The sequence below is a fragment of the Watersipora subatra genome, chromosome 6 (genome assembly GCF_963576615.1).
Source record: "Watersipora subatra chromosome 6, tzWatSuba1.1, whole genome shotgun sequence".
In the NCBI taxonomy this organism is placed as follows: Eukaryota; Metazoa; Bryozoa; class Gymnolaemata; order Cheilostomatida; family Watersiporidae; genus Watersipora; species Watersipora subatra.
In genome coordinates, this window is record NC_088713.1 from 51,579,186 (window position 1) to 51,589,864 (window position 10,679).

The window sequence follows — 10,679 nt, forward strand, 5'->3', positions numbered from 1 at the left end:
AAACTTTCCCTAGTGCTCTTTCTGATAGTGAGCTTTCATTTAAATTAATTAAAAGTGAATAGCCAGTTGTATGACTACTACTAGTACTACTACTAGTTCTACCACATGTACTACTTTAAAGGAATTTGCCGGCCCCTACTTGGCACGATCTAAATTATTTCATACAGAAATAAATTGAGTGTGATTTTATTCAAGGTTTTATTAGCGAAGGAAATTTACTAGCCGAGGAGCGTACGGCCATTCGCTGTGTCTACTAAGTGAGCGTTGCGCCCTTATATACAATAAAATTGCCCGTTCCGGCTAACGGAACCGAGTAGGAACACCAGGTAACAATGTTTAAATGGCCAATAATTAGGCCCGCTAGTGCGGTGATATGACAACATAAACGACGACAATTGATAGCCTAACGAGTAACAAGGCTATAATAAAAAGGAAAACACATATAATAAAATATTTATAGACATAAAATATATACAAACATATAATTACATATAATACAGACTGTCAGAGCTCCCGCAGCTGATCCTGCCATCAACAAAATCTAATCGTCATCGGAAAATTCCATTCGGCTTTCAGTAGTTGCTTCTAGCGGTAGTAGTAGGAGCAGTAGTAATAGTGTAGTACTAGTATATAATTTTCCACATCAAACGCGTTGATTTTTATGTGTACTTGTCTTTGCGTGGTTGAGTGAAGGTCAGAACGGCGAAGCGCTGTGATTGGCTGTTGGTACCGAAAAAAATAATTCGATCGTTGCAATGTAAAGGGGAGTCGGTGTCGGCACCCATGCATGAAATGTCTGAGGTACCGGTCTGAGTCAGGGTATTGGCACCTAATCGGAGTCGGTCCTGGCCAGTGTAAACGCACCATAACTTGTGATGTACTGTCTAACTGGTCTCGGTCAACATGAATGCATGCTCACCATCAATTGTTTTTTTTTCTGTAGATTCTGCAATCGTGTTTCGTAATGATGCTATGATGCTATGATGCCTGACTTGCTTTTGGTTGCAGGTATGTACTGACAAGATAAAACAGTGCGACTCTTTTTTCAATTTTATTTTCAGGGTTTAATTATATGGTCTATAATTTTGATAACAACTGTGACTTAGTCTTTAGCTAAACGCCCTCTTTTCTTGTTATTTTGTTACTGTTACTCATGCCAACAAGAAATTTAAAAATCATATTGTTTTAACTAATTATAATAGGAAAGGGTGGAGTACTATTTAAGATAGCGTTTTTTTGTAGACCCACATTACAAAAATCATAATTAGCAATCAATATAGCTCTGGTCATGACATTAAAATGAACATTTTTGTGGTTTAGTGTCATGCTTAGCCTCTGAACATTGATTTCAATGTTTTCCAATGCTTGTAACTTGAAAGTTTTGAACTCTTGAGATTACACCATACTGACCCTCTTATAAAGCTTAACCCTGTCTATAACAAATATGATTTCATCTAGTTCTTAATAACCTAGCCGACTAACCTTACCCACACTGTGTAGTACTGTCCTGATTGTATTGTGGCTGATTTTTGTTAGTACAAATTAGGGTTTGGCACTAGCAGTGAAACTCACTGAAAATTCATGGTGTTATCTTCTCTCAAATCTTGTAATTAGAAAGTTTGAGTATTTTTATCTTGTTGGCTAGAATTTAGACTGCTGTGTGTGAGATTTGGTGCTTGAATTATTTGAACAGAATGGATTAATGCTGGGTTTACTGGGACTGAAAGATGTGTGATATTCAACAACCAGGCTTGCTACGAACTAATGCAACTATGGAAATAATTATAATTGCATTTCAATATCATGATGACTAAGCTGGTGTCTTGTAATAATTTAGGTTGTACACATAAAACACCATAAATATAGCATGTTTCAGTCAGTTCTACTAGTACAATTAAATATGACATGGAGTCGTGTAGTGTTTTTATAATTTCAGTCTCCATTCTTCTTATTTGAGATTCTGACGCTTGTCGCCAATGTTTTTGTAGTTCTACCTGCAAAATGATAAAAAGTTATTTTCACCTGTAAAATTATAATTTAAGTATATATATTGAACAATACTTAAATTGTTCTATGTACTCGAAGAAGAGATAGAGATAAGGTTTGAGTGATCAAAAAAGATATACGTGTATGCAGGGACAAGAACACTCCAGATAACCTAATCGCAAACCAAGAAAACCTCTGTAGTCATAAAAGCCAAAGAAACTGTAGAAATGTCAAGCGATTGGCAGTAGTCGAGAGTTGCTATAATTCATAATGCTTTGGTAGATATGAAATACTAAATAATTTTTCAGCAAGCTTAGCTTTTGAACCGTGATACAGATACATGCAAAATAATTAAGCTCTCTGTATACACATTAATATGCTAGTTAGCAACAAATTTGTGTGCAGCATTAGCAAAATCAATGACTAAATTTGCTTGATAGTTCTCCAATGTGCTGTGGGACACCTTTTGTATCTTGCAAGCTTTAGCTTTCAGAGCCAGACATTACCCAGTTCAAGAACTGAAGGTCATAATCTAGTAGCTAGCATTATTTAAACATCCATTTGTGTATAGCTGAGTGTATGGCATTATGTAATAGCGTGGCTGGTGATTGTTTAGTTCAGAGAAATGGCTAATCCCATCATCCACTGTCAACACCTCGCTGGCACTTGTTTACATGCGTTACTCGTGTGTCTTTGTCTAACTTGTGATGTACTGTCTAACTTATCTTGGTCAACATGAATGCATGCTCACCATCAATTGTCTTTTTTTTTCTGTAGATTCTGCAATCGTGTTTCGTAATGATGCTATGATGCCTGACTTGCTTTTGGTTGCAGGTATGTACTGACAAGATAAAACAGTGTGACTCCTTTTTCAATTTTATTTTCAGGGTTTAATTATATGGTCTATAATTTTGATAACAACTGTGTCTTAGTCTTTAGCTGAACGCCCTCTTTTCTTGTTATTTTGTTACTGTTATTCATGCCAACAAGAAATTTAAAAATCATATTGTTTTAGCTAATTACAATAGGAAAGGGTGGAGTACTATTTAAGATAGCTTTTTCTGTAGACCCACATAACAAAAATCATAATTAGCAATCAATATAGCTCTGGTCATGACATTAAAATGAACATTTTTGTGGTTTAGTGTCATGCTTAGCCTCTGAACATTGATTTCAATGTTTTCCAATGTTTCCAACTTGAAAGTTTTGAACTCTTGAGATTACACCATACTGACCCTCTTATAAAGCTAAACCCTGTATATAACAATTATGATTTCATCTAGTTTTTAATAGCCTAGCCGACTAACCTTACCCACACTGTGTATTACTGTTCTCATGGTATTTTGGTTGACTTTTGTTAGTAAAAAGTAGTATTATACTCACTTGAAATTCGGGAATTATCTTCTCTCAAATCTTGATATTTAAAAGTTTGAGTATTTTTATCTTATTGGCTAGAATTTTGACTGCTGAGTTTGAGATTTGGCACAAGAACTCTTTGAGCAGAATGTATAAGTGCTGGGTTTACTCCACTTGAAATATGTGCAATATTCAGCAACTATGCTTGCTATGTACTAATGCAACTCGGGAAATAATTATAGTAGCATTTAAATATCACACTGACTATGCTGGTGTCATGTATTAAGTTAGGTTTTACAAAAAAAACACCGGAGATGTAGCATGTTTCAGTCAGTTCAACTTGTTCAATTAAAATGACATAGAATGGTGTAGTGTTTTTATAATTTTAGTCTCCAATCTTCTGATTTGAGATTATCACGCTTGTTGTCAATGTTTTTGTAGTTTTACCTGCAAAACAAAAGAAAATTATTTTTCATTTGTTTTTACAATTTAGGTATAAGGAACAATACTAACCAAAACAGTAAATAATGCAGTATCTCATCAATGTTAGCCCTCTGAACCCTCACAGCTGGTATTACGGAATTGCGTAGGCTGTGGCAGAAACCTTAATGGCGGAATACAGGCTTCCATATGGTTCTGTTTACAAAATATGTTTTTAAGCAACAGCAAAAACTAATAAAATTAATTCTTTCGCAGGATGTTAGATTCTAAATTTCACTTCCAATTGTAACATTTTTCACTTTTTTTTATCTACTTCTTTCATTATAATAACACATTTTATTAGAATGATATCGCGAAACAATCAATATGATTCATTCGTTGGTAGGTCATAAATGACTGTGATACGAATGTGGAATTTTATGATAATAAATATAAATTTCCAGTATATTTTGAGTCATGAAAAGATGATGAGCGTGCTATGGATGAATATTATCTGTAAATGTTTAATGAGTGTTTAAAATCGCGCGAACTTTTATAGTTTTAGCCCAAATAATGGTGACATACTGTTTTTTTCTGTTTGATGACATCTGCTGTAGGTTGTCCGACTTTTTGTACTGCTGTTTCACCAAATATCATTGCATTGTTAGCACGTTTAGATATATTTGGTAAAAAATTAATAACTTCGGATTGCTGGACATATTGTCTAGGTTTACTGACACGCATTGATTAGATCGAGCAAGGATCAACGGGTTAAAACTCGGTTTCGTATCATGGATTTTTACAAGTTTGTATTTATATTTAACAACTATGATATTATCTTACATGTATTTACATAGCATTGTCTAATTTATTTGAAAATTAGAGCTTTAACTAGCAAATGTGGTTGCTGTCTAATGACACAGGCTTGGGTAATATTTCATACCAAGGGTTAGTACAAAGCCATTTGCATAGCTATTCATCCATAACATCTCGTGTATTGCTTTTCATTTGACCAGCACTTAATGTATTTCTATATCAAGTTCATTGACATATAAACCGGTGGTGACTCATCTATATAGGTTCTTTCATCTATATAGGCGGTCATCAAGGTCCTCTTCCTTGCATTGTCTTCCGGAAGATTTTGGCGATGAGTAGATCATAAATGTCAATTGAACGCTTCTTCCCTGTCATTAGACACGTACCCAACCTAATTTTGAACAGCTGGTAAGTCATCATTGACTACTTGACTTGATGGGCTTTGTACTTAATGACCTCCCATATACTCTCAACACATTAGTCATAACTTATAATGAACTTTCATGGGTAGCAAAATCGTAAATGATACAGAATTTGAAGCGAACACGAGTCAATACACAAACTGGCTATAGGAAATTAATTGATTCTTCAGAAGATTGTGTCAGTCTACCCCAAACCTTCAAAATAAATATATTGATATATATATATATATATATATATATATATATATATATATATATATATATATATATATATATATATATATATATATATATATATAACAATAACCAATGAACAGATTTAAGAATTCAAGCAATTTATGTTTACACAAATTCTGTACCATTCACTATCTCACTACCCACTTTCGCCTTGAAATTCTAGAAAATTAGAGATGCGAGCTTGCAAGGTGGTTTTTGATGTATCACTAAATGCCCAAAGATGCGAAAGGCCAGTTACGGAAACTACATCACTTGGTTTTCCCGTCAGGTCTGCTTCAGATTTGTTTTAAAAAAGTTGGCTGGAAATGAGAGTATAAGCAAATCGAGAAGTTTCCAGCCAGGAAGAGATGATTTAAAAATTAAAATGAAGAAAAAATAGAATTAGCTCTAATATAAGATCAGAACGTTTTTTTCAAGAATGTTTTATTAAGCTGAATTCAGTTATATTAAATTTATACTTTAAGTTTGTTTATGCGATGCCACAAAAGTGTAGCGTACCAAGCGTGTTGCATCAGGTCTCTCTCTCACAATCATTAGTGCTATGATTCTCTGAAAGGTAAGAACTCCATACGGTATGCTACTGTATGGACTGCTGCATACTGCCACTACTCAAAATTATGTTGTGCATAATACTGCTACATTTTAATGCAGACCATAACCTTTACATAGGTATTTGTAGCCTTGGGGGCATGGGTATAGAGCATGAATAGACAAACTCATGTATTTTTTTCATTGTAATATCTCTTATTGGTAGTTTTTTAGAGGATGGCAACAAAATAATTTATCTTTAGTTAATTTATATAAAAAACATTTTTGAGATAGGACTTGAAGAAAATTAACTTGCGAGCTTTTGTACCAGAATGCATTTTGCTCTCATATCAGACATGACTGTACAGTAGGCGCTGCTAAAATGAGCTGATCAGTTCTAGGAACGTTTACATGATAAGGATTTTTCATTATAAGAATGTTAACATACATGTAAATTGTCTAAACCATTTCAGGACCTTTCCAAACTCACTCATGTGAGAATCCGACTTAAATTCTTTTGAATGTATTGGCGGTGCCTTAACTGTATTATTGGTTTTCATCGACAACTTTTCATGATCAACCTCATTGGTTTAATAGACCATGATTGTGGTAATTTGACAATAATTTGATGAAGAGCGCATAGTTTGACGCGACAGCGACTTACAACAATTGACTAAGAAAAAATAGTTTCACTATACAAAAAGCGATAGTACCTTTTCGCCATCTATTCGTTCTTAAGAGCTCAAGATTGCAACTCCAACTCGTGACATTCAGATGCACCGACCAATAGCCTTAAAGTATTTAGCAACAATTGCACTGCTATATGTACCTATTCTCTGTTCTGTTGTCACTTCAGACAAATTATCACAAGAGTCAGAATGTCATGGAAATTGTATGTATTATATGTATAATGCTTTATGTACAGTGTTGGGAAAAAATCTTTGTCTGCCTGTTTAAGTAAGTGTAGCACTGCAATAAATTCATCATAATTTGGAAATATTTTGCACTGCATACATAAAACCCTGTATCAAAACAATCCTAATGAGCTTAAAAATAGAAATAACTAGATTTTAAAATTGCCAAATATCTTCTATTGTATCAACCGCTGCCTACTAATTCACACTGCATACCAGAAAATATGTCATCGCAAATTTCGTTATTATCTCTTCTTTAATTATTTTCTAAATTGAAAATAACAGTCTTGTACTGTTATGGGCCCAGAAAAAAGCCATTGGGGTTGTTTTGCATTTTAATATTTTATCTGGTAGCCTTTGCAGACTATAACCATTCTGCAGCCTTAGGCATGCTGTGAACAAGCCTCACGAGCGCTTGAGTGTTCATAATCTGAAACCAGCAATCATGTTGGACAGCTGGTTTTTTCAAACGCCTTGATCGTGGTAGATCTTTGGTGGTTTGATGCTGCATTCATTTCTTTACCACTTAATTTTCTTTAGATTTAAATACTCTAAGCTTCTTCGCTATTTTTCTATTGCTCAGATTGCCCATCGTATGCAGGCGAATGATGAGGTCGTTGACACATTTCTTATCCATGGTTGATGTTGACGCTGGTATGAATTCTGGGATCTCTAGCTGTTCCTCTTTTAACAAGCAAAACTGTAAACCTTTGCTGCACATGCTGTCCAACAGGACCTCTATTGTTGTGATAATATTCCACTTGAAAATTAATAATGTCATATTGCGTTTGAAAATGAGTTAATAAGCACTGATTCACATTGATTGACCTAAAAATGATTATTGATCCCTGATTAACCGTAATTTTATTACTGATGGTGTCAACAAGATCTAATGTTAATTTACTTTTAAATGATGCATGGTTTGTCAGGGTTCAATCCCTCTACATGACTACTACAACAAATTTACATAAAATGGGCAGTGAGGTTTGAGGTGGACAAATACTTTCTGACACCGCTGTATGTCGCTTTCTTTTCTCCCAGGTGTGGCGAGACAGACTAACACTCAAATCAAACTTTAGAACTTGCCCGATGATACACTTTAAGTTATATTGAGTTTTTTACGCGGTACGAAGCAAAAACTTCACAAAATTGCCCGACTTTTTCTAGAATTTATGCTATAGGAGGTATACGCTATAGGAGCATCTACTTTACTCTAAAAGACCATGTGAGTTTGTGAGGTACAAATATCATGTTTAAAGTGTGCAATAGCTCCCATGTAGGATACTTTTGCTCCCTCATCACTAATTGAACTTGAAAGTTTATTGTGTATTATCTAATTTTTATCACTTTTAGCCTTGCTTGTCCTCTAGCGCAAAGCCGACCTATTGCTCCTAGATGTGACTCTGGCACTTATGGAATAAAAGTGCAAGCTGAGTTATCAGTAAAGATTTTGACAGAACTGTTCATGAAGTGAGTGTGAGAGTGCTTTAATTTCAATGCTGTAGTTTATCCCATTTTCTTTCCACTTAACATGGAATGTTTGATTAGTACGATATTTTAGGCAGTTTGAGGCCGCTTGTTTTTGGGACAATGTTTAATTATGACTGCTGATGTACTGGCGGTTAAGACATTTGAAAAGCTGATAATGGTGTTTTTATAAAACCCCGACAACAAATTCAGAGTAATTTTTTGCTTTGTAGCATATTTGATTCAATAGAACAAGTGTTATCGCTGAAGCATTCTCTTAAGGTGAAACAAATTAGGCGATAATTAGAGCAGATATTGCGTTAGAGCTAATCTGCGTTAAAATTCACTCAGCGTGTTCATGCAGAGCGATAAAGCTAGAATTTCTCTACACAACTTTATTGCTAACGAGATGCATTTCGATTGGTTAGTTTTTACCAGAATGTAATTTTACGGCGGGTAATTATTTCTTACCGATGTTCAACAACGTGCATCAGCTCCAATTTTCTATTTTGTTACGAAACATCTTCAGAACGAACACTCAATTGTTCATGAATTTAATAATAGCACTCCCAGTTCTGTCCATTATAACAAAATTAAAAAAAATCCGAGTTGAAAACCAACATCCGGAGTCAATCGTTGCGCCGGTTGACCATCTTGAGAATGGTAAATATTTCATATATTAAATATGAAAAACCACTACAAAATAAAATATGTATAAAAAATTGTAAAAACAATACAGCTAAAAATACAAGAATCGTTTTTCTTTTGTCTTCTTGTAGTGTAGGCAGTGTACACTTTTTAAAAGGGAGATAGGTTTAATAACGAATGTGTAGGTTGTTTATGTTGTAGCCTAGACGACGACATTTTGACTGGCCTAAATTTATCAACAACTCCGAAAAAACTAATGATACGGATTTTTATTGGCAGTTTGTGAGCGTGCCCATTATATCATTTGCTAGTAAATCGCTCAAGTGTGTTTATGCACGCACCAGCGATATCTTCGCCCTCATGACGCTTGCAATAAAATCGCCTAGTGTGTTTGGACCTTAAAAGCTCCTTGCTATATTTTCACAAAAGGCGAATATACCTAAACCTATACATATACTGATAAGGTAACTTACCTCCTCAAATAGAGTTGGCGTTCATTAAAAAGATGGCGCTCAATTTTCAAAGCAATCTCCTGATGTGGTCCCAAATAGCGGTGCCAATCAAATCAAGGTGCATTCAAATATAGGTTTAACGGTAGCTCACTTTCAACATTTTTTCCAATACCAAATTGAAGGTGGTCAGAGACTCTGTGCATAAAGTCCTCATCAACTTATTTTTTTATACAATGTTAAAATCTTTGTTCTTTTGTAGAAGTTGTTTAATCTGGAGAACGAAGATGAGCTCACCACGCAGAACTATTGTTCTTTAATCATGTTCTCACAGAACTAATCATATTGGCCTACAAGTGTTTTGAAAAACTAAAGGGTAAGTTGATGAGTCCTCTACTTTTTGTAGTCCTAATCTTCTGATAATTAAATTGGGCTTTGATGACTAAAGTGAGCTCTGGAGACTGCAGTCATTACATTGGGTAGTTGGCTACACTAAAATACTATAGCACTGACAATCCGCAAAAACAGTAAAACAATAGTTATGAAGCAAAATAACCATGTATGGAGTGGCATGTACAATTGATATTTAAATTGTACAAATACAATATCAAAGTATTAAAATATTAACCATTTTTTAAAGATTGAATGTATTTCTTAATGAGTGTAACCTGGGTTTTCCGAATGGAAAAAGTCTAAAACACAATCAGATTTTGGTCTAGTCCATTAACTGAGTGCGTACAACAGGCTGCGCAGTGCAGCTCAGCACAATATACGCTTATAACCAAGAGCAATGCGCTAAAAAATCTTTGTACAAAACATTTCTTATTAGTGAGTAGGCAATTAGTTAGCCGGTCATATGTGTACCTAATAGGAAAAAACCAATCGCCATCCTGCATCTAACTAATAGAAAACATGTTAACAGCCAACAGCGACCAAAGTTTTTTGAGAATCATTATTTTTGTTTTTACAGTTTATTATTGCAATAAACAGCTGTGTTAGACCTTTACAGCTACCAAGGTTTTAGAAATGGGCAATAAATAAACCTTTGGAAAATGGACTACTGATTGCTACCTATTGTATCAGCAAAAGAGGATGAGAACCTGACCAAGCTCATACTGCAACACACTTTTTAGATTTTTTGTCGGTAACATTAGGCGTAAAACCTTCTGCTGATTAATGTGTATGTTAAAAAACTCTGATAGGCGGTGTGGTTCATAAATAATGTCATCTTAATCTGAGGGCACACTTCATTGGTGAAAATTAGGTCTTTAATAAGAGCCATCACATGTAGGACAAATTAATGTACCAAAGTCGGTTCTATTCTAATAAAAAGTGTATTACGTTATTCAATAGAAAAATGATATGGTAATGATGCTACCACTACCAGGCACAATAGCCTTTTGGCTTTTACTTTGAAACAATTTTTATTTACCCTT

General features: G+C 34.5%; 1 long non-coding RNA gene across 1 annotated transcript; it reads left to right on the forward strand.

Annotated features, from left to right (window-relative positions):
* The first annotated feature begins 4,862 nt into the window (after nucleotides 1–4,862).
* LOC137398907 (uncharacterized) lies at nucleotides 4,863–9,614 on the forward strand. The gene is made up of 3 exons (XR_010979051.1): nucleotides 4,863–4,986; nucleotides 8,033–8,149; nucleotides 9,506–9,614. It is a non-coding gene; the product is annotated as an uncharacterized lncRNA (long non-coding RNA).
* Nucleotides 9,615–10,679: the final 1,065 nt, after the last annotated feature.